Below are 24,025 nucleotides of genomic sequence, written 5' to 3'. Positions count from 1 at the left end.
TGAAATAATTTTCTATTTAATATAGTTTTCAAATTTTTTGGCATACCGGTACTCTAAAATTTTCATTTTGTTGTGATCGTTTTGTTTACGAGAAAAGTGGGAGAAGTTTGGATTTGAAAAAAAATTGAACGTCCAAAATGGAAACGTACAAATGCTTAGAGAGATAATTCAAAATATTATCTTTGATTTTGAAGGATAGGCAAAAAGTGGGTTGTTTGGCTCTGGTAAATATCCAACCACACGTTAACTATAGAATTTTATTTTTTCTACACCTTGAAATTTTTGGATCATTTGGTCGTTTGCATCTTCAACATGTTTCATGCATGCATACCCACCACATTAAAAACATGTTAGAATCAATTAGAAATCACATTCTCATAAAATTCAACCAAGATATTAGGAGTTGTACTAGTGGAATTTCCCAAACCCGGATAACAAAACTTTAGAGTAATTTCAAAAATTTTCAGTTTGTTGTGATCGTTTTGTTTACGATAAAAGTGGGACAAGTTTGGATTTGAAAAAAAATTGAACATCCAAAATGGAAATTCACAAATGCTGCGAGAGATAATTCAAAAAAGTATCTCTGATTTTGACCATTAGGCAAAAAGTGGGTTGTTTGGCTTTGGTGAATATCCAACCACACGTTAACTTGAGAATTAAAATTTTTCTACTCCTTGAAATTTTTGGATCATTAGGTCATTTGCATCTTCAACATGTTTCTGGCACGCATACCCACCACTTTTAAAACATGTTAGAATCAATTAGAAATCTCTTTCTTATAAAATTCCACCAAGTTATTAGGAGTTGTACTAGTGGAATTTCCCAAACATGGATAACAAAACTTTGGTGTTCATTATTAGTGCGTGAAATAATTTTCTTCACTTACATTTATTATAGTTTTCAATTTTTTTGCATTAATTGAACTCTAAAATTTTCAGTTTGTTGTGATCATTTTGCTTAGGAAAAAAGTGGAACAAGTTTGGATTTGAAAAAAAAATTGAACATCCAAAATGAAAATTCAAAAATGCTATGAGAGATAATTCCAAAAAGTATCTCTGATTTTGAAGGATTGGAAAAAAGTTGGTTGTTTGGCCATGGTAAATATCCTACCACACGTTAACTTGAGAATTTAACTTTTTCTACTCATTCAAATTTTTGGATCATTAGGTCATTTGCATCTTCAACATGTTTCTGGCATGCACACCCACCACATTTAAAACATGTTAGGATCAATTAGAAATATCTTTCTTATAAAATTCCACCAAGCTATTAGGGGTTGTACTAGTGGAATTTCCCAAACATGGATAACAAAACTTTGGAGTTCATTTTTAGTGAGTGAAATAATATTCTTCACTTACTTTTATTTTAGTTTTCAAATTTTTTCGCATGCATGAACTCTAAAATTTTCATTTTGTTGTAATCGTTTTGTCTACGAGAAAAGTGGGACAAGTTTGGATTTGAAAAAAATTTAACATAAAAAATTGAAACGCACAAATACTGAGAGAGATAATTCCGAAAAGTATCTCTGATTTTGAAGGATAAGCAAAAATTGGGTTGTTTGGCCATGGTCAATATCCCACCACATGTTAACTTAAGAATATAAGTTTTTCTACTCACTTGAATTATTTGGATGATTAGGTCATTTGCATCTTCAACATTATTCTGACATGCATACCCTCCACATTTAAAACATGTTTGGATCTATTAGAAATCTCTTTCTTATAAAATTCCACCAAGCTATTAGGGGTTGTACTAGTGGAATTTCACAAACATGGATAACAAAACTTTGGAGTTCATTTTTAGTGCGTGAATTAATTTTCTTCACTTACATTTATTATAGTTTTCAAATTTTTTTGCGGACATGAACTCCAAAATTTTCTTTTTGTTGTGATCGTTTTGTTTACGAGAAAAGAGGGAGAAGTTTGGATTTGAAAAAAAATTGAACATCCAAAATGGAAACACGCAAATGCTGAGAAAGATAATTCAAAAAAGTATCTCTGATTTGGAGGATAGGCAAAAAGAGGGTTGTTTGGCCATGGTCAATATCCAACCACATGATAACTTGAGAATTTAATTTTTTCTACTCCTTGAAATTTTTGGATCATTAGGTCATTTGCATCTTCAACATGTTTTTGGCCTGCAAACCCACCACATTTAAAACATGTTAGGATCTATTAGAAATCTCTTTCTTATAAAATTCCACCAAGCTACTAGGGGTTGTACTAGTGGAATCTCCCAAACATGGATAACAAAACTTTGGAGTAAATTTTTAGTGAGTGAAATAATTTTATTCACTTACATTTATTATAGTTTTCAAAAATTTTTGCATGCATGAACTCTAAAATTTTCATTTTGTTGTGATCGTTTTGTTCACTAGAAAAGTGGGACAAGTTTGGTTTTGAAAAAAAATTGAACATCCAAAATGGAAATTCACAAATGCTGAGAGAGATAATTCAAAAACGTATCTCAGATCTCGATCGATAGGCAAAAAGTGGGTTGTTTGGCTCTGGTAAATATCCAACCAAACGTTAACTTGAGAATATAAAATTTTCTACTCCGTGAAATTTTTGGTTCATTAGGTCATTTGCATCTTCAACATGTTTCTGGCATGCATACCCACCACTTTTAAAACATGTTAGAATCAATTAGAAATCTCTTTCTTATAAAATTCAACCAAGCTATTAGGTGTTGTACTAGTGGAATTTCCCAAAAATGGATAACAAAACTTTGGAGTTCACTTTTAGTGCGTCAAATAATTTTCATCACTTACATTTATTATAGTTTTCAAATTGTTTTGCATACATGAACTCTAAAATTTTTATTTTGTTGTGATCATTTTGTTTACCAAAAAAGAGGAAGAAATTTGGATTTGAAAAAAAATTGAACATCATAAATGGAATGCTAAGAAAGATAATTCAAAAAAGTATCTCTTATTTTGAAGGATAGGCAAAAAGTGGGTTGTTTGGCTATGGTCAATATCCAACCACACGTTAACTTCAGAATTTAATTTTTTATACTCACTGAAATTTTTGGATCATTAGGTCATTTGCATCTTCAACATGTTTCTAGCCTTCAAACCCACCACATTTAAAACATGATAGGATCTATTTGAAATATCTTTCTTATAAAATTCCACCAAGCTATTAGGGGTTGTAATAGTGGAATTTCCCAAACATGGATAAAAAAACTTTGGAGTTCATTTTTAGAGAGTGAAATAATTTTCTTCACTTACATTTATTATAGTTTTCAAATTTTTTGGCATACAGGTACTCTAAAATTTTCATTTTGTTGTGATCGTTTTGTTTACGAGAAAAGTAGGACAAGATTGGATTTGAAAAAAAATTGAACATCCAAAATGGAAACGTACAAATGCTGAGAGAGATAATTCCAAAATGTATCTCTGATTTTGAAGGATTGGCAAAAAGTGGGTTGTTTGGCTCTGGTAAATATCCAACCACACGTTAAGTTGAGAATTTAATTTTTTCTACTCCTTGAAATTTTTGGATCATTAAATCATTTGCATCTTCATCTTGTTTCTGGCATGCATACCCACCACTTTTAAAACATGTTACAATCAATTAGAAATCTCTCTCTAATAAAATTCCACTAGGCTATTAGGGGTTGTACTAGTGGAATTTCCCAAACTTGGATAACAAAACTTTGGAGTTTATTTTGAGTGTGTGAAATAATTTTCTTCACTTACATTTATTATAGTTTTAAATTTTTTTTGGCAAAGATGAACTCTAAAATTTTCATTTTGTTGTGATCATTTTTTTTACGAGAATAGTGGGACAACTTTGGATTTGAAAAAAATTGAACATAAAAAATTGAAATCCACAATTTCTGAGAAAGATAATTCCAAAAAGTATCTCTGATTTTGAAGAATAGGCAAAAATTGGGTTGTTTGGCCATGGTCAATATCCCACCACACGTTAACTTAAGAATATAATTTTTTCTACTCACTTGAAATTTTTGGATCATTAGGTGATTTGCATCTTCAACATATTTCTGGCATGCATACCCACCACATTGAAAACAAGTTTGGATCTATTAGAAATCTCTTTCTTATAAAATTCCACCACGCTATAAGGGATGTACTAGTGGAATTTTCCAAACATGGATAACAAAACTTTGGAGTTCATTTTTAGTGTGTGAATTAATTTTCTTCACTTACAATTATTTTAGTTTTCAAATTTTTTTGCGTACATGAACTCTAAAATTTTCAATTTTTTGAGATCATTTTGTTTAGGAGAAAAGAAGGAAAAGTTTGGATTTGAAAAAAAATTGAACATCCAAAATGAAAACGCACAAATGCTGAGAAAGATAATTCAAAAAAGTATCTCTGATTTGGAGGATAGGCGAAAAGTGGGTTGTTTGGCAATGGTCAATATCCAAGCACATGTTAACTTGAGAATTTAATTTTTTCTACTCCTTTAAATTTTTGGATCAATAGGTCCTTTGGATCTTCAACATGTTTTTGGCCTGCAAACCCACCTCATTTAAAACATGTTAGGATCTATTAGAAATCTCTTTCTTATAAAATTCCACCAAGCTATTAGGGTTTTACTAGTGGAATCTCCCAATGATGGATAACAAAACTTTGGAGTTAATTTTCAGTGAGTGAAATAATTTTCTTCACTTAAATTTATTAAAGTTTTCAAAATTTTTTGCATACATGAACTCTAAAATTTTCATTTTGTTGTGATCGTTTTGTTTACGAGAAAAGTGGGAAAAGTTTGGATTTGAAAAAAAATTGAACAACCAAAATGGAAATTCACAAATGCTATGAAAGATAATTCGAAAATGTATCTCTGATTTTGATCGTTAGGCAAAAAGTGGGTTGTTTGGCTCTGGTAAATATCGAACCACACGTTAACTTGAAAATTTAATTTTTTCTACTCCAAATTTTTTGACCATTAGGTCATTCACATCTTCAACATGTTTCTGGCATACATACCCATCACATTTAAAACATGTTAAAATCAATTAGAAATCTCTTTCTTGTAAAATTCCACCAAGCTATTAGGAGTTGTACTAGTGGAATTTCCCAAACATGGATAACAAAACTTTGGAGTTCATTTTTAGTGCGTGAAATAATTTTCTTCACTTACATTTATTATAGTTTTCAATTTTTTTGCATACATGACCTCTAAAATTTTCAGTTTGTTGTGATCGTTTTGTTTACAAAAAAAGTGGGACAAGTTTGGATTTGAAAAAAATATAAAACATCCAAAATGGATATTCACAAATGCTAGGAGAGATAATTCCCAAAAGTATCTTTGATTTTGAAGGATTGGCAAAAGGTTGGTTGTTTGGCCATGGTAAATATCCAACCACACGTTAACTTTAGAATTTAACTTTTTCTACTCCAAATTTTTGGATCATTAGGTCATTTGCATCTTCAACATGTTTCTGGCATGCACACCCACCACATTTAAAACATGTTAGGATCAATTAGAAATATCTTTCTTATAAAATTCCACCAACCTATTAGGGGTTGTACTCGTGGAATTTCCCAAACATGGATAACAAAACTTTGGAATTCATTTTTAGAGAGTGAAATAATTTTCTTCACTTACATTTATTATAGTTTTCAATTTTTTTGGCATGCATGAACTCTAAAATTTTCATTTTGTTGTGATAGTTTTGTCTACGAGAAAAGTGGGACAAGTTTGGATTTGAAAAAAAATTGAACATCCAAAATGGAAACGTACAAATGCTGAGAGAGATAATTCCAAAATGTATCTCTGATTTTGAAGGATTGGCAAAAAGTGGGTTGTTTGGCTCTGGTAAATATCCAACCACACGTTAAGTTGAGAATTTAATTTTTTCTACTCCTTGAAATTTTTGGATCATTAAATCATTTGCATCTTCATCTTGTTTTTGGCATGCATACCCACCACTTTTAAAACATGTTACAATCAATTAGAAATCTCTCTCTAATACAATTCCACTAGGCTATTAGGGGTTGTACTAGTGGAATTTCCCAAACTTGGATAACAAAACTTTGGATTTTATTTTTAGTGTGTTAAATAATTTTCTTCACTTACATTTATTATAGTTTTAAATTTTTTTGGCAAAGATGAACTCTAAAATTTTCATTTTGTTGTGATCATTTTTTTTATGAGAATAGTGGGACAACTTTGGATTTGAAAAAAATTGAACATAAAAAATTGAAACGCACAATTTCTGAGAAAGATAATTCCAAAAAGTATCTCTGATTTTGAAGGATAGGCAAAAATTGGGTTGTTTGGCCATGGTCAATATCCCACCACACGTTAACTTAAGAATATAATTTTTTCTACTCACTTGAAATTTTTGGATCATTAGGTGATTTGCATCTTCAACATGTTTCTGGCATGCATACCCACCACATTGAAAACATGTTTGGATCTATTAGAAATCTCTTTCTTATAAAATTCCACCAAGCTATTAGGGGATGTACTAGTGGAATTTTCCAAACATGGATAAAAAAACTTTGGAGTTCATTTTTAGTGCGTGAATTAATTTTCTTCACTTACAATTATTTTAGTTTTCAAATTTTTTTGCGTATATGAACTCTAAAATTTTCATTTTGTTGTGATCATTTTGTTTAGGAGAAAAGAGGGAAAAGTTTGGATTTGAAAAAAAATTGAACATCCAAAATGAAAACGCACAAATGCTAAGAAAGATAATTCAAAAAAGTATCTCTGATTTGGAGGATAGGCGAAAAGTGGGTTGTTTGGCAATGGTCAATATCCAAGCACATGTTAACTTGAGAATTTAATTTTTTCTACTCCTTTAAATTTTTGGATCATTAGGTCCTTTGGATCTTCAACATGTTTTTGTCCTGCAAACCCACCTCATTTAAAACATGTTAGGATCTATTAGAAATCTCTTTCTTATAAAATTCCACCAAGCTATTAGGGGTTTTACTAGTGGAATCTCCTAATGATGGACAACAAAACTTTGGAGTTAATTTTTAGTGAGTGAAATAATTTTCTTCACTTACATTTATTATAGTTTTCAAAATTTTTTGCATACATGAACTCTAAAATTTTCATTTTGTTGTGATCGTTTTGTTTACGAGAAAAGTGGGACAAGTTTCTATTTAAAAAAAAATTGAACATCCAAAATGGAAATTCACAAATGCTGAGAGAGATAATTCAAAAAAGTATCTCTGATTTTGATCGATAGGCAAAAAGTGGGTTGTTTGGCTTTGGTAAATATCCAACCACACGTTAACTTGAGAATTTAATTTCTTCTACTCCTTGAAATTTTTGGATCATTAGGTCATTTGCATCTTCAATATGTTTCTGGCATGCATACCTACCACTTTTAAAACATGTTAGAATCAATTAGAAATCTCTTTCTTATAAAATTCCACCAAGCTATTAGGAGTTGTACTAGTGGAATTTCCCAAAAATGGATAAAAAAACTTTGGAGTTCATTTTTAGTGCGTGAAATAATTTTTTTCACTTACATTTATTATAGTTTTCAAATTTTTTTGCATACATGAACTCTAAAATTTTCATTTTGTTGTGATCGTTTTGTTTACGAGAAAAGTGGGAGAGGCTTGGATTTGAAAAAAAATTGAACATCCAAAATGGAAATTCACAAATACTGAGAGAGATAATTCCAAAAAGTATCTCTAATTTTGAAAGATAGGCAAAAAGTGGGTTCTTTGGCTCTGGTAAATATCCAACCACATGTTAACTTGAGAATTTAATTTTTCTTCTTGTTGAAATTTTTGGATAATTAGATCAATTGCATCTTCAACATGTTTATGGCATGCATACCCTCCACATTTAAAACATGTTAGGATCAATTAGAAATATCCACCATGCTATAAGCGGTTGTACTAGTGGAATTTCCAAAACATGGATAACAAAACTTTGGAGTTCATTTTTAGTGCGTGAAATAATTTTCTTCACTTACATTTAATATAGTTTTCAATTTTTTTTGCATACAAGAACTTTAAAATTTTCATTTTTTTGTGATCTTTTGTTTATGAGAAAAGCAAGACAAGTTTAGATTTAAAAAAAATATAACATCCAAAATGGCACTGCACAAATGCTGAGAGAGATAATTCCCAAAAGTATCTCTGATTTTGAAGGATAGGCAAAAAGTGGGTTGTTTGGGTCTGGTAAATATCCAACCACATGTTAACTTGAGAATTTAATTTTTTCTATACCTTGAAAATTTTGGATCATTAGGTCATTTGCATCTTCATCATGTTTCTGGCATGCATACCCATCACATTTAAAACATGTTGGGATTAATTAGAAAACTCTATCTTATAAAATTCCACCAAGTTATTAGGAGTTGTACTAGTGCAATTGCCCAAACATGGATAACAAAACTTTGGAGTTCATTTTTTGTGCCTGAAATAATTTTCTTCACTTACATTTATTATAGTTTTCAATTTTTTTTGCATACATGAACTTTAAAATTTTCATTTCGTTTTGATCTTTTGTTTACGTGAAAAGTGGGACAAGTTTAAATTTTAAAAAAAATTGAACATCCAAAATGGTAATGCACCTATGCTAAGAGAGATAATTCCCAAAAGTATCTCTGATTTTGAAGGATAGGCAAAAAGTGGGTTGTTTGGCACTGGTAAATATCCAACCACATGTTAACTTGAGAATTTATTTTTTTCTACTCCTTGAAATTTTTGGATCATTAGGTCATCTGCATCTTCAACTTGTTTCTAGCATACATACCCACCACATTTAAAACATGTTAGGATCAATTAGAAATCTCTTTCTTATAAAAATCCACCAAGCTATTATGGGTTGTACTAGTGGAATTTCCCAAACATGGATAACAAAAGTTTGGAGTTCATTTTTAGTGCGTGAAATAATTTTCTTCACTTTGATATATTATAGTTTTCAAATTTTTTTGCATACATGAACCCTAAAATTTTCTTTTTGTTTACGAGAAATGTTTGGATTTGAAAAAAATGGAACAACCTTAATGGAAACGCACAAATGCTGAGTGAGATAATTCCTAAAAGTATGTCTGATTTTGAAGGATAGGCAAAAAGTGGGTGGTTTGGCTCTGGTAAATATCCAACCACAAGTTGACTAGAGAATTTAATTTTTTCAACTCCTTCAAATTTTTGGATCATTAGGTCATTTGCATCTTCAACATATTTCTGCCATGCATACCCACCACATTTAAAACATGTTAGGATCAATTAGAAATCACTTTCTTATAAAATTCCACAAAGCTACTAGGTATTGTACTAGAGGAATTTCCCAAACATGGATAACAAAACTTGGAGTTCATTTTTAGTGCAATAATTTGCTTCATTTACATTTATTATAGATTTCAAATTTTTTTGCAAACATAAACTCTAAAATTTTTGTTTTGTTGTGATCGTTTTGTTGACGGAAAAAGTGGGACAAGTTTGGATTTGGAAAAAATTTGAACATCCAAAATGGAAAAGCAGAAATGTTGAGAAAGATAATTCCAAAAAGTATCTCTGATTTTGAAGGATAGGCAAAAAGTGGCTTGCTTCGCTCTGGTAAATATCCAACCACACGTTAACTTGAGAATATAATTTTTTCTACTGCTTGAAATTTTTGGATCATTAGGTCATTTGTATCTTCAACATATTTATGCCATGCATACCCGCCACATTTAAAACATGTTAGGATCAATCAGAAATCTCTTTCTTATAAAATTCAACCAAGCTATTAGGGGTTGTACTAGTGGAATTTCCCAAACATGGATAACAAAACTTTGGACTTAATTTTTAGAGCGTGAAATAATTTTCTTCATATTCATTTAATATAGTTTTCAATTTTTTTTGCATACATGAACTCTAAAATTTTCATTTTGTTGTGATCGTTTTGTTTACGAGAAAAGTGGGACAAGTTTGGATTTGAAAAAAAATCGAACATCCAAAATGGAAACGTACAAATGCTGAGAGAGATAATTCCAAAAAGTATTTCTGATTTTGAAAGATAGGCAAAAAGTGGGTTGTTTGGCTCTGTTAAATATCCAACTACACGTTAACTTGAGAATTTAATTTTTTCTGCTCCTTGAATTTTTTTGATAATTAAGTCATTTGCATCTTCAACATGTTTCTGGCATGCATATCCACCACTTTTAAAATATGTTAGCATCAATTAGAAATCTCTTTCTTATATAATTCCACCAAGCTATTAGGGGTTGTACTAGCGGAATTTCCCACACATGGATAACAAAACTCTGGCGTTCATTTTTAAGGCATGAAATAATTTTCTTCACATACATTTATTATTGTTTTCAATTTTTTTTGCATAAATGAACTCAAAAATTTTCATTTTGTTGTGATCATTTTGTTTACGAGAAAAGTGGGACAAGTTTGGATTTGAAAAAAAATTGAACATCCAAAATAAAAACACACTAAAGCTGATAGAGTTAATTCCAAAAAGTAACTCTGATTTTAAAGGATTGGCAAAAAGAGGGTTGTTTGGCTCTGGTAAAATCCAACCACACGTTAACTTCAGAATTTAATTTTTTCAACTCCTTAAAATTTTTTGATCATTAGGGCATTTCCATCTTCAATATATTTCTGCCATGCATACCCGCCACATTTAAAACATGTTAGGATCAATTAGAAATCTCTTTTTTATAATATTCCACCAAGCTATTAGGGGTTGTACTAGTGGAATTTCGCAAACATGGATAGCAACACTTCGGTGTTTATTTTTAGTGCGTGAAATAATTTTCTTCACATACATTTATTCTAGCTTTCAATTTTTTTTACATACGTGACCTCTAAATTTTTTTTTTTTGTTGTGATCGTTTTGTTTAGGAGAAAAGTGGTACAAGTTTGGATTTGAAAAAAAAAATTGAACATCCAAAATGGAAGTTCGCAAATGCTGAGAGAGATAATTCCAAACATTATTTCTGATTTTGAAGGATAGGCAAAAAGTGGGTTGTTTGGCTTTGGTAAAAATCCAACCACACGTTAACTTGAGAATTTCATTTTTTCTACTCCTTGAAATTTTTGGATCATAAGGACATTTGCATCTTCAACAGGTTTCAGGCATGCATACCCACCACATTTAAAACATGTTACGATCAATTAATAATCTCTTCCTTATAAAATTCCACCAAGCTATTAGGGGTTGTACTAGTGGAATTTCCCAAACATGGATAACAAAACTTTGGAGTTCATTTTTAGTGCGTGAAATAATTTTCTTCACTTACATTTAGTACAGTTTTCAATTTTTTGCATAAATGAACTCTAAAATTTTCATTTTTTGCGATCGTTTTGTTTGCGAGAAAAGTGGGACAAGTATGGATTTGAAAAAAAAAATTGAACATCCAAAATGGAAACTCACAAATGATGAGAGAGATAATTCAAAAAAGTATCTCTGATTTTGAAGGATTGGCAAAAAGTGGGTTGTTGGGCTCTAGTAAATATCGAACCACACGTTAACTTGAGGATATAATTTTTTCTACTCCTTGAAATTTTTTGATCATTAGGTCATTTGCATCTTCAACATGTTTCTGGCATGCATACCCACCACATTTAAAACATGTTAGGATCAATTAGAAATCTCTTTCTTATAAAATTCCATTAAGCTATTAGGGGTTGTACTAGTGGAATTTCCCAAACATGGATAACAAAACTTTGGAGGTCATTTTTAGTGTGTGAAATAATTTTCTTCACATACATTTATTATAGTTTTCAAATTTTTTTGCTTGCATGAACTCAAAATTTTCATTTTTTTGTGGTCGTTTTGTTTACGAGAAAAGTGGGACAAGTTTGGATTTTTAAAAAAAATTGAACATCCAAAATGGAAACGCACAAATACAGAGAGAGATAATTCCAAAAAGTATCTCTGATTTTGAAGGATAGGCAAAAGGTGGGTTGTTTGGCTCAGGTACATATCCAACCACACGTTAACTTGAGAATTTAAGTTTTTCTACTCCTTGAAATTTTTGGATCATTAGATCATTTGCATCTTCAACATGTTCCTGGCATGCATACCCACCACTCGTAAAACATGTTAGAAACAATTAGATATCTCTTTCTTATAAAATTCCACCAAGCTATGAGGGGTTGTACTAGTGGAATTTCCCAAACATGGATAACAAAACTTTTGAGTTCATTTTTAGTGCGTGAAATAATTTCCTTTACTAACATTTATTATAGTTTTCAAGTTTGTTTTTCATACATGAACTCTAAAATTTTCATTTTGTTGTGATCGTTTTTTTTATGAGAACAATGGGACAAGTTTGGATTTGAAAAACAATTGAACCTCAAAAATGGAAACACACAAATGCTGAATGAGATAATTCCAAAAAGTATCTCTGATTTTGAAGGATAGGCAAAAATAGGGTTGTTTTGCCATGGTAAATATCCAACCACACTTTAACTTGAGAATTTAATTTATCTACTCCTTGAAATTTTTGGATCATTAGGTCATTTGCATCTTCAACATGTTTATGGCATGCATACCTACCAAATTTTGTTGTGAACATTTTGTTTACGAGAAAAATGGGACAAGTTAGGATTTTTAAAAAAATTGAACATCCATAATGGAAATGGACTAATGCTGAGAGAGATAATTCAGAAAAAGTATATCTGATTTGGAAGGATACGCAAAAAGTGAGTTGTTCAGGTCTGGTAAATATCCAACCCTATGTTAACTAGAGAATTTAATTTTCCCTACTCCTTGAAATTTTTGCATCGTTAGGAGAATTGCATCTTCCAATTGTTTCTGGCATGCATACCCTCCACTTTTAAAACATGTTAGGATCAATTAGAAATCTCTTTCTTATAAAGATCCACCAAGATATTAGGGGTTGTATTAGTGGAATTTCCCAAACATGGATAACAAAACTTTGGAGTCCATTTTTAGTGCTAGAAATAATTTTCTTCACTTACATTTATTATAGTTTTCAAATTTTGCATACATGAACTCTAAAATTTTCATTTTGTTGTGATCGTTTTGTTTACAAGAAAAGTGGGACAAGTTTCGATTTGAAAAAAAATTGAACATCCAAAATGGAAATGCACAAATACTGAGAGAGATAATTCCAAAAAGTATCCATTATTTTGAACAACCGATAAAAAGTGGGTTGTTTGGCTTTGCTAAAAATATCCAACAACATGTTAACTTGAGAATTTAATATTTTTACTCCTTGAAATTTTTTGATCCTTACGTCATTTGCATCTTCAACATGTTTCTGGCATCCATACCCACCACATATAAAACATGTTAGAATCAATTAGAAAACTCTTTCTTATAAAATTCGACCAAGCTATTTGGGGTTGTACTAGTGGAATTTCCCAAACATGGAAAACAAAACTTTGGAGTTCATTTTTAGTGAGTGAAATAATTTTCTTTACTAACACTTATTATAGTTTTCAATATTTTTTTCATACATGAACTCTAAACTTTTCATTTTGTTGTGATCATTTTCTTTACGAGAACAGTGGGAAAAGTTTGGATTTGAAAAACAATTGAACATAAAAAATGGAAACGCACAAATGCTGAAAGTGATAATTCCAAAAAGTGTCTCTGATTTTGAAGGATAGGCAAAAATTGGGTTGATTGGCCATGGTAAATTCCAAACCACACGTTAACTTGAGAATTTAATTTTTTCAACTCCTTGCAATTTTTGGATCATTAGGTCATTTGCATCTTCAACTTGTTTCTGGCATGCATACCCACCACATTTAAAACATGATAGGATCTACTAGAAATCTCTTTCTTTTAAAATTCTACCAAGCTATTAGGGGTTGTACTAGTGCAATTTCCCAAACATGGATAATAAAACTTTGGAGTTTATTTTTAGTGCATGAATTAATTTTCGTCACTTAGATTTATTATAGTTTTCAATTTTTTTTATAGACGAACTCTAAAATTTTCATTTTGCTGTGATCGTTTCGTTTAAGAGAAAAGTGGGACAAGTTTGGATTTGAAATAAAAATTGAACGTCCAAAATGGAAATTCACAAATGATGAGAGAGATAATTCCAAAAAGTATCTCAGATTTTGAAGGATTAGCAAAAAGTGGATTGTTTGGCTCTGGTAAATATCCAACCACACGTTAACTTGAGAATTCAATTTTTTCTACTCCTTGAAATTTTTGGATCATTAGGTCATTTGCATCTTCAACATGTTACTGGCATCAATACTCACCAAATTTAAAACATGTTTGGAACAATTAGAAATCTCTTTCTTTTAAAATTCCTCCAAGTTATTTCGGGTTGTACTAGTGGAATTTCCCAAACATGGATAACAAAACTTTGGAGTTCATTTTTAGTGCGTGAAATAAATTTTTTCACTTACATTTATTATAGTTTTCAAATTTTTTTGCATACATGAACTCTAAAATTTTCATTTTGTTGTGATCGTTTTGTTTACGAGAAAAGTGGGACAAGTTTGGATTTGAAAAAAAAAATTGAACTTCCAAAATGGAAATTCACAAATCCTGAGAGAGATAATTCCAAAAAGTATCTCTGATTTTGAAGGATAGGCAAAAAGTGTGTTGTTTGGCTCTAGTAAATATCCAACCACACGTTAACTTGAGAATTAAATTTTTTCTACTCCTTGAAATTTTTTGATCATTAGGTCATTTGCAACTTCAACATGTTACTGGCATGCATACCCACCACATTTAAAACATGTTAGGATCAATTATAAATCTCTTTCTTATAAAATTCCACCACGTTATTTGTTGTTGTACTATTGGAATTTCCCAAACATGTATAAAAAAACTTTGGAGTTCATTTTTAGAGCATGAAATAATTTATTTCCCTTATATTTATTATAGTTTTCAAATTTGTTTTCATAAATGAACTCTAAAATTTTCATTTGGTTGTGATCTTTTTGTTTACGAGAAAAGTGGGACAAGTTTGGATTTGAAAAAAAAATTAAACATCCCAAATGGAAATTCACAAATGCTGAGAGAGATAATTAGAAAAAGTATCTCTGATTTTGCAGGATTGGTAAAAAGTGGGTTGTTTGTCTCTGGTAAATATCCAACCACACGTTAACCTGAAAATTTAATTTTTTCTATTTCTTGAAATTTTTGGATCATTAGGTCATTTGCATCTTCAACATTTTACTGGCATGCATACTCACCAAATTTAAAACATGTTAGGAACAATTAGAAATCTCTTTCTTATAAAATTCCACCAAGTTATTTCGGGTTGTACTAGTGGAATTTCCCAAACATGGATAACAAAACTTTGGAGTTCATTTTTATTGCGTGAAATAAATTTTTTCACTTACATTTATTATAGTTTTCAAATTTTTTTGCATACATGAACTCTAAAATTTTCATTTTGTTGTGATCGTTTTGTTTACGAGAAAACTGGGACAAGTTTGGATTTGAAAAAAAAAAATTGAACTTCCAAAATGGAAATTCAAAAATCCTGAGAGAGATAATTCCAAAAAGTATCTTTGATTTTGAAGGATAGGCAAAAAGTGTGTTATTTGGCTCTAGTAAATATCCAACCACACGTTAACTTGAGAATTAAATTTTTTCTACTCCTTGAAATTTTTTGATCATTAGGTCATTTGCAACTTCAACATGTTATTGGCATGCATACCCACCATATTTAAAACATGTTAGGATCAATTATAAATCTCTTTCTTATAAAATTCCACCAAGTTATTTGTTGTTGTACCCAAACATGAATAACAAAACTTTGGAGTTCATTTTTAGAACATGAAATAATTTATTTCCCTTATATTTATTATAGTTTTCAAATTTGTTTTCATGAATGAATTCTAAAATTTTCATTTGGTTGTGATCTTTTTGTTTACAAGAAAAGTGGGACAAGTTTGGATTTGAAAAAAAAATTGAACATCCCAAATGGAAATTCACAAATGCTGAGAGAGATAATTCAAAAAAGTATCTCTGATTTTGAAGGATTGGCAAAAAGTATCTCCTTGAAATTTTTGGATCATTAGGTCTTTTTCATCTTCAACATGTTACTGGCATGCATACTCACCACATTTAAAACATGTTAGGATCTATTAGAAATCTCTTTCTTATAAAATTCCACCAAGCTATTAGGGGTTGTACTAGTGGAATTTCCCAAACATGGATAACAAAACTTTGGAGTTCATTTTTACTAAGTGAAACAATTTTCTTCACTTACATTTTTTGTAGTTTTCAAATCTTTTTGCATAGATGAACTCTAAAATTTTAATTTTGTTGTGATTGTATTGTTTACGAAAAAAGTGGGACAAGTTTGGATTTGAAAAAAAATTGAGAATCCAAAATGGAAACGTTCAAATGTTGAGAGAGATAATGCCAAAATGTATCTCTGATTTTGAAGGATAGGCAAAAAGTGGGTTGTTTGGCTCTGGTACATATCCAACCACACGTAAACTTGAGAATTTTTTTTTTTCTACTCGAAATTTTTGGATCATTAGATCATTTGCATCTTCAACATGTTCCTGGCATGCATACCCACCACTTATAAAACATGTTAGAAACAATTAGATATCACTTTCTTATAAAATTCCACCAAACTATCAGGGGTTGTACTAGTGGAATTTCCCAAACATGGATAACAAAACTTTTGAGTTCATTTTTAGTGCGTGAAATAATTTTCTTTACTAACATTTATTATAGTTTTCATTTTTTTCATACATGAACTCTAAAATTTTCATTTTGTTGTGATTATTTTCTTTACGAGAACAGGGACAAGTGTGGATTCGAAAAACAATTCAACATAAAAAAGGGAAACGCACAAATGCAGAAAGAGAAAATTCCATAAAGTATCTCTGATTTTGAAGGATAGGCAAAAATTGGGTTGTTTGGCCATGGTAAATATCCAACCACATGTTAACTTGAGAATTTAATTTTTCCTACTCCTTGAAATTTTTGGATCATTAGGTCATTTGTATCTTCAACATCTTTTTGGCATGCACACCCACCACATTTAAAACTTGTTAGGATCAATTAGAAATCACTTTCTTATAAAATTCCACCAAGCTATTAGGGTTGTACTAGTGGAATTACCCAAACATGGATAACAAAACTTTGGAGTTCATTTTTACTGAGTGAAATAATTTTCTTCACTTACATTTATAAGTGTTTTCAAATTTTTTTGCATACATGAACTCTAAAATTTTTATTTCGTTGTTATTGTTTTCTTTACGAGAAAAGTGGGACAAGTTTGGATTTGAAAAAAAAATTGAACATCCAAAATAGAAATTCACAAATGCTGAGAAAGATAATTCCAAAAAGTATCTCTGATTTTGAAGGATAGGCAAAAAGTGGGTTGTTTGGCTCAGGTAAATATCCAACCACACGATAACTTTAGAATTTAATTTTTTCTACTCCTTGAAATTTTTGGATCAATAGTTCATTCAACATGTTTTTGGCATGCATACACTCCACATTTAAAACATGTTTGGATCTATTTGAAATCTCTTTCTTATAAAATTCCACCAAGCTATTAGGGGTTGTTCTAGTAGAATTTCCCAAACATGGATAACAACACTTTGGAGTTCATTTTTAGAGTGTGAATTAGAATCAATTAGAAATCACCTTCTTAAAATATTCCACCAAGCTATTAGGGGTTCTACTAGTGGAATTTCCCAAACATGGATAACAAAACTTTGGAGTTCATTTTTAGTGTATGAATTAATTTTTGTCACTTACATTTATTATAGTTTTCATATTTTTTGGCGTAGATGAACTCTAAAATTTTCATTTTGTTGTGATCGTTTTGTTTTCGAGAAAAGTGGGAGAAGTTTGGATTTTAAAAAAATAGAACATCCAAAATAGAAATGTACAAATGTTGGGAGAGATTATTCCAAAAAGTATCTCTGATTTTGAAGGATATGCAAAAAGTGGGTTGTTTAGCTCTGGTAAATATCCAACCACACGTTAACTTGATAATTTAATGTTTTCTACTCCTTGAAATTTTGGTATCATTAGATCATTTGCATCGTCAACATGTTTCTGGCATGCATACCCACCACTTTTAAAACATGTTAGAATCAATTAGATATCTCTTTCTTATAAAATTCCACCAAGCTATTAGGGTCTGTGCTAATGGAATTTCCCAAACATTGATAACAAATCTTTGGTGTTCATTTTTAGTGCGTGAAATAATTTTCTTCACTTACATTTATTATAGTTTTCAATGTTTTTTGCATACGTGAACTCTAAAATTTTCATTTTGTTGTGATCATTTTCTTTACGAAAACAGGGACAAGTTTGGATTTGAAAAACAATTGAACATCACAAATGGAAACGCACAAATGCTGAAAGATAAAATTCCAAAAAATATCTCTGATTTAGAAGGATAGGCAAAACTTGGGTTCTTTGGGCATGGTAAATATCCAACCACCCGTTAACTTGAGAATTTAATTTTTTCTACTCCTTGAAATTTTTGGATCATAAGTTCGTTTGCATCTTCAACATTTTTCTGGCATGCATACGCACCACATTTAAAACATGTTTGGATCAATTAGAAATCTCATTCTTATAAAATTCCAACAAGCTTTTAGGGTTGTACTAGTGGAATTTCTCAAACATGGATAACAAAACTTTGGAGTTCATTTTTACTCAGTGAAATAATTTTCTTCACTTACATTTATTGTAGTTATCAATTTTTTTTTAATACATGAACTCTAAAATTTTCATTTCGATGTGATCGTTCTGTTTATGAGAAAAGTGGGACGAGTTTGGATTTGAAAAAAAATTGAACATCCAAAATGGAAATTCACAAATGCTGATAGAGATAATTCCAAAACCTATCTCTGATATTGAAGGATAGGCAAAAAGTGGGTTGTTTGGCTCTGGTAAATATCCAACCACACGTTAACTTGAGAATTTCATTTTTTCTACTCCTTGAAATTTTTGGATCATTAGGTCATTTGCATATTCAACATGTTTTTGGCATGGATACCCACCACATTTAAAACATGTTAGGATCTATAAGAAATCGCTTTCTTATAAATTTCCACCAAGCTATTAGAAGTTGTTCTATTGGAAAATCCAAAACATGGATAACAAAACTTTGGAGTTCATTTTTAGTGCGTGAATTAATTTTTGTCACTTACATTTATTATAGTTTTCAATTTTTTTTGCATAGATTAACTCTAAAATTTTCATTTTGTTGTGATCGTTTTGTTTAGGAGAAAAGTGGGACAATTTTGGATTTGAAGAAAAAATTGAACATCCAAAATGGAAATGCACAAATGCTGAGAGAGATAATTCAGGAAAAGTATATCTAATTTGGAAGGATAGGCAAAATGTGGGTTGTTTATCTCTGGTAAATATCCACCCACACGTTAACAAGAGAATTTAATTTTCCCTACTCCTTGAAATTTTTGGATCATTAGGTTATTTGCATCTTCAACATGTATCTGGGATGCATACCCACCACTTTTAAAACATGTCAGGATCAATTAGAAATCTCTTTCTTATAAAATTCAACCAAGCTATTAGGGGTTGTACTAGTGGAATTTCCCAAACATGGATAACAAAACTTTGAAGTTCATTTTTAGCACGTGAAATAATTTTCTTCACTTACATTAATTATAGTTTACAATTGTTTTGCATACATGAACTCTAAAATTTTCATTTTGTTGTGATTTTTTTGTTTACGAGAAAACTGGGAAAACTTTGGATTTGAAAAAAAAATTGAACATCCAAAATGGAAATTTACAAATGCTGAGAAAGCTAATTCCAAAACGTATCGAAGATTTTGAAGGATAGGAGTTGGTTGTTTGGCTCTGGTAATTATCCAGCCATACGTTAACTCTAGAATTTAATTTTTTCTACACCTTGAAATTTTTGGATCATTAGGTCATTTGTATCTTCAACATGTTTCTGGCATGCATACCCACCACATTTAAAAAAATGTTAGGATCAATTAGAAATCTCTTTCTTATAAAATTCCACCAAGCTATAAGGGGTTGTACTAGTGAAATTTCGGAAACATGGATAAAAAAACTTTGGAGTTAATTTTTAGTGAGTGAAAGAATTTTCCTGACATACAATTGTTATAGTTTTCAAATTTTTTTGCTTGCATGAACTCTAAATTTTTCATTTTTTTGTGATCGTTTTCTTTACGAGAAAAGTGGGACAAGTTTGGATTTGAAAAAAAATTGAACTTGCAAAATGGAAACGTACAAATGCTGAGAGAGATAATTCAAAAATGTATCTCTGATTTTCAAGGATAGGCAAAAAGTGGGTTGTTTGGCTCTGGTAAATTATCCAATCACACGTTACCTTGAGAATTTTTTTTTTTTTACACCTTGAAATTTTTGGATCATTAGATCATTTGCATCTTCAACATGTTTCTGGCATGCATACCCACCACATTTAAAACTTGTTAGGATCTATTAGAAATCTTTCTTATAAAATTCCACCATGCTATTAGGTATTGTTCTAGTGGAATTTCCCAAACATGGATAACAAAACTTTGGAGTTCATTTTTTGTGCGTGAATTAATTTTCATCACTTACTTTTATTATAGTTTTCAATTTTTTTGCATAGATGAACTCTAAAATTTTCATTTTTTTGTGATCGTTTTGTTTACAAGAAAAGTGTGACATGTTTGGATTTGAAAAAAAAATTGAACATCCACAATGGAAATGCACAAAAGCTGAGAGATATAATTCAGAAAAAGTGTATCTGATTTGGAAGGATAGGCAAAAAGTGGGTTGTTTACCTCTGGTAAATATCCAACCACACGTAAACTAGAGAATTTAGTTTTCCCTCTCAAAATTTTTGGATCATTAGGTGATTTGCATCTTCAACATGTTTCTAGCATGCATACCCACCACTTTTAAAACATGTTAGGTAGGATCAATTAGAAATATCTTTCTTATAAAATGCCACCAAGCTATTAGGGGTTGTACTAGTGGAATTTCCCAAACATGGATACCAAAACTTTGGAGTTCATTTTTAGTATGTGAAAAAATTTTCTTCACTGACATTTACTTTAGTTTTCAATTTTTTTGAATACATGAACTCTAAAATTTTCATTTTGTTGTGATCGTTTTGTTTACGAGAAAAGTGGGACAAGTTTGGAGTTGAAAAAAAAGTTGAACATTGAAAATGGAAATTCACAAATGCTGAGAGTGATAATTCCAAAAAGTATCTCTGATTTTGAAGGATAAGCAAAAAGTGGGATGCTTGGCTTTGGTAAATATCCAACCACACGTCAACTTGAGAATTTAATTTTTTCTACTCGAAATTTTTGGATCATTAGATCATTTGCATCTTCAACATGTTTCTGGCATGCATACCCACCACTTTTAAAACATGTTAGAATCAATTAGAAATATCTCTATTTTAAAATTCCACTAGGCTATTAGGGGTTGTACTAGTGGAATTTCCCAAACGTGGATAACAAAACTTTGGAGTTCATTTTTAGTGCGTGAAATAAGTTTCTTCACTTACATTTATTATATTTTTCAAATTTTTTTGCATACATGAACTCTTAAATTTTCATTTTGTTGTGATCGTTTTGTTTACGAGAAAAGTGCGACAAGTTTGGTTTTGAAAAAAAAATTGAACATCCAAATTGGAAATGCACAAATGCTGAGAGAGATAATTCCAAAAAGTATCTCTGATTTTGAACGATAGGTAAAAAGTGGGTTGTTTGGCTCAGGTAAAAATATCCAACCACACGTTAACTTGAGAATTTAATTTTTTGTACACCTTGAAATTTTTGGATCATTAGGTCATTTGCATCTTCATGATGTTTCTGGCATGCATACACACCACATTTAAAACATATTAGGATCAATTAGAAATCTCTTTCTTATAAAATTCTACTAAGTTATCTGGGGTTGTACTGGTGGAATTTCCCAAACATGGATAACAAAACTTTGGAGTTCATTTTTAGTGCGTGAAATAAGTTGCTTCACTTACATTTATTATGGTTTTAATTTTTTTTGGCAAAGATGAACTCTAAAATTTTTATGTTGTTGTGATCATTTTTTTACGAGAACAGTGGCACAACTTTGGATTCGAAAAAAATTGAACATCAAAAATTGAAATGCACAAATGCTGAGAGAGATATTTCAAAAAAGAATCTCTGATTTTGAATGATAGGCAAAAATTGGGTTGTTTGGCCATGGTCAATATCCCACCACACATTAACTTAAGAATATAATTTTTTCTACTCACTTGAAATTTTTGGATCATTAGGTCATTTGCATCTTCAACATGTTTTTGGCATGCATACCCACCACATTAAAAACAAGTTAGGATGAAGTAGAAATCTCTTTCTTATAAAATTCCACCAAGCTATTAAGGGTTGCACTAGTGGAATTTCACGAACATGGACAACAAAACTTTGGAGTTCATTTTTAGTGCGTGAAATATTTTTTTTCACTCACATTTATTATAGTTTTCAAATTTTATTTGCATCCATTAACTCTAAAATTTTCATTTTGTTGTGATCGTTTTGTTTACGAGAAAAGTGGGACAAGTTTGTATTTGAAAAAATATTGAAAATCCAAATTGGAAGTTCACAAATGCTGATAGAGATAATTCCAAAAAGTATCTCTGATTTTGAACGATAGGCAAAAAGTGGGTTGTTTGGTTCTGGTAAATATCAAACCACACATTAACTTGAGAATTTAATTTTTTCTACCCTTTGAAATTTTTGGATCATTAGGTCATTTTCATCTTCAACATGTTACTGGCATTCATACACACCAAATTTAAAACATGTAGGATCTCTTAGAACTCTCTTTCTTATAAAATTCCACCAAGCTATTAGGGGTTGTATTAGTGAAATTTCCCAAACATGGATAACAAAACTTCGGAGTTCATTTTTAGTGCATGAAATAATTTTCTTCACTTACATTTATAATAGTTTTCAATTTATTTGCAAACATGAACTCTAAAATTTTCATTTTGTTGTGATTGTTTGGTTTACTAGAAAAGTGGGACAAGTTTGGATTTGAAAAAAAAATTGAACATCCAAAATGGAAATTCACAAATGTGAGAGAGATAATTCCAAAACGTATCTCTGATTTTGAACGATAGGCAAAAAGTTGGTTGTTTGGCTTTGGTAAATATCCAACCACACGTTAAGTTGAGAATTTAATTCTTTCTTCTCCATGAAATTTTTGGATCATTAGATCATTTGCATCTTCAACATGTTTCTGGCATGCATACCCACTACTTTTTAAGCATGTTAGAATCAATCAGAAATATCTCTCTTTTAAAATTCCACTAGGCTATTAGGGGTTGTACTAGTGGAATTTCCCAAACTTGGATAACAAAACTTTGGAGTTCATTTTTAGTGCGTGAAATTACATTTATTATAGTTTTCAAATTTTTTTGCATACATGAACTCTTAAATTTTCATTTTGTTGTGATTGTTTTGTTTACGAGAAAAGTGGGACCAGTTTGGTTTTGAAAAAAAAATTGAACATCCAAATTGGATATGCACAAATGCTGAGAGAGATATTTCAAAAAAGTATCTCTGATTTTGAACAATAGGTAAAAAGTGGGTTGTTTGGCTCAGGTAAAAATATCCAACCACACGTTAACTTGAGAATTTAATTTTTTGTACAGCTTGAAATTTTTGGATCATTAGGTCATTTTCATCTTCAACATGTTTCTGGCATGCATACACACCACATTTAAAACATATTAGGATCAATTATAAATCTCTTTCTTATAAAATTCTACTAAGTTATCTGGGGTTGTACTGGTGGAATTTCCCAAACATGGATAACAAAACTTTGGAGTTCATTTTTAGTGCATGAAATAAGTTGCTTCACTTACATTTATTATAGTTTTAATTTTTTTTGGCAAAGATGAACTCTAAAATTTTTATTTTGTTGTGATCATTTTTTTGACTAGAACAGTGGGACAACTTTGGATTCAAAAAAAAATTGAACATCAAAAATTGAAATGCACAAATGCTGAGAGAGATATTTCAAAAAAGTATCTCTGATTTTGAACGATAGGCAAAAATTGGGTTGTTTGGCCATGGTCAATATCCCACCACACGTTAACTTAAGAATATAATTTTTTCTACTCACTTGAAATTTTTGGATCATTAGGTCATTTGCATCTACAACATGTTT

Source organism: Aristolochia californica, unplaced genomic scaffold, assembly GCF_029961685.1.
Source record: "Aristolochia californica isolate CCGP_79_NKW_82.1479 unplaced genomic scaffold, dmAriCali1.0.hap1 SCAF_13, whole genome shotgun sequence".
Classification (NCBI taxonomy): Eukaryota; Viridiplantae; Streptophyta; class Magnoliopsida; order Piperales; family Aristolochiaceae; genus Aristolochia; species Aristolochia californica.
The sequence above is the reverse complement of the archived record's forward strand: the minus strand, read 5'-3'. Positions refer to the sequence as shown.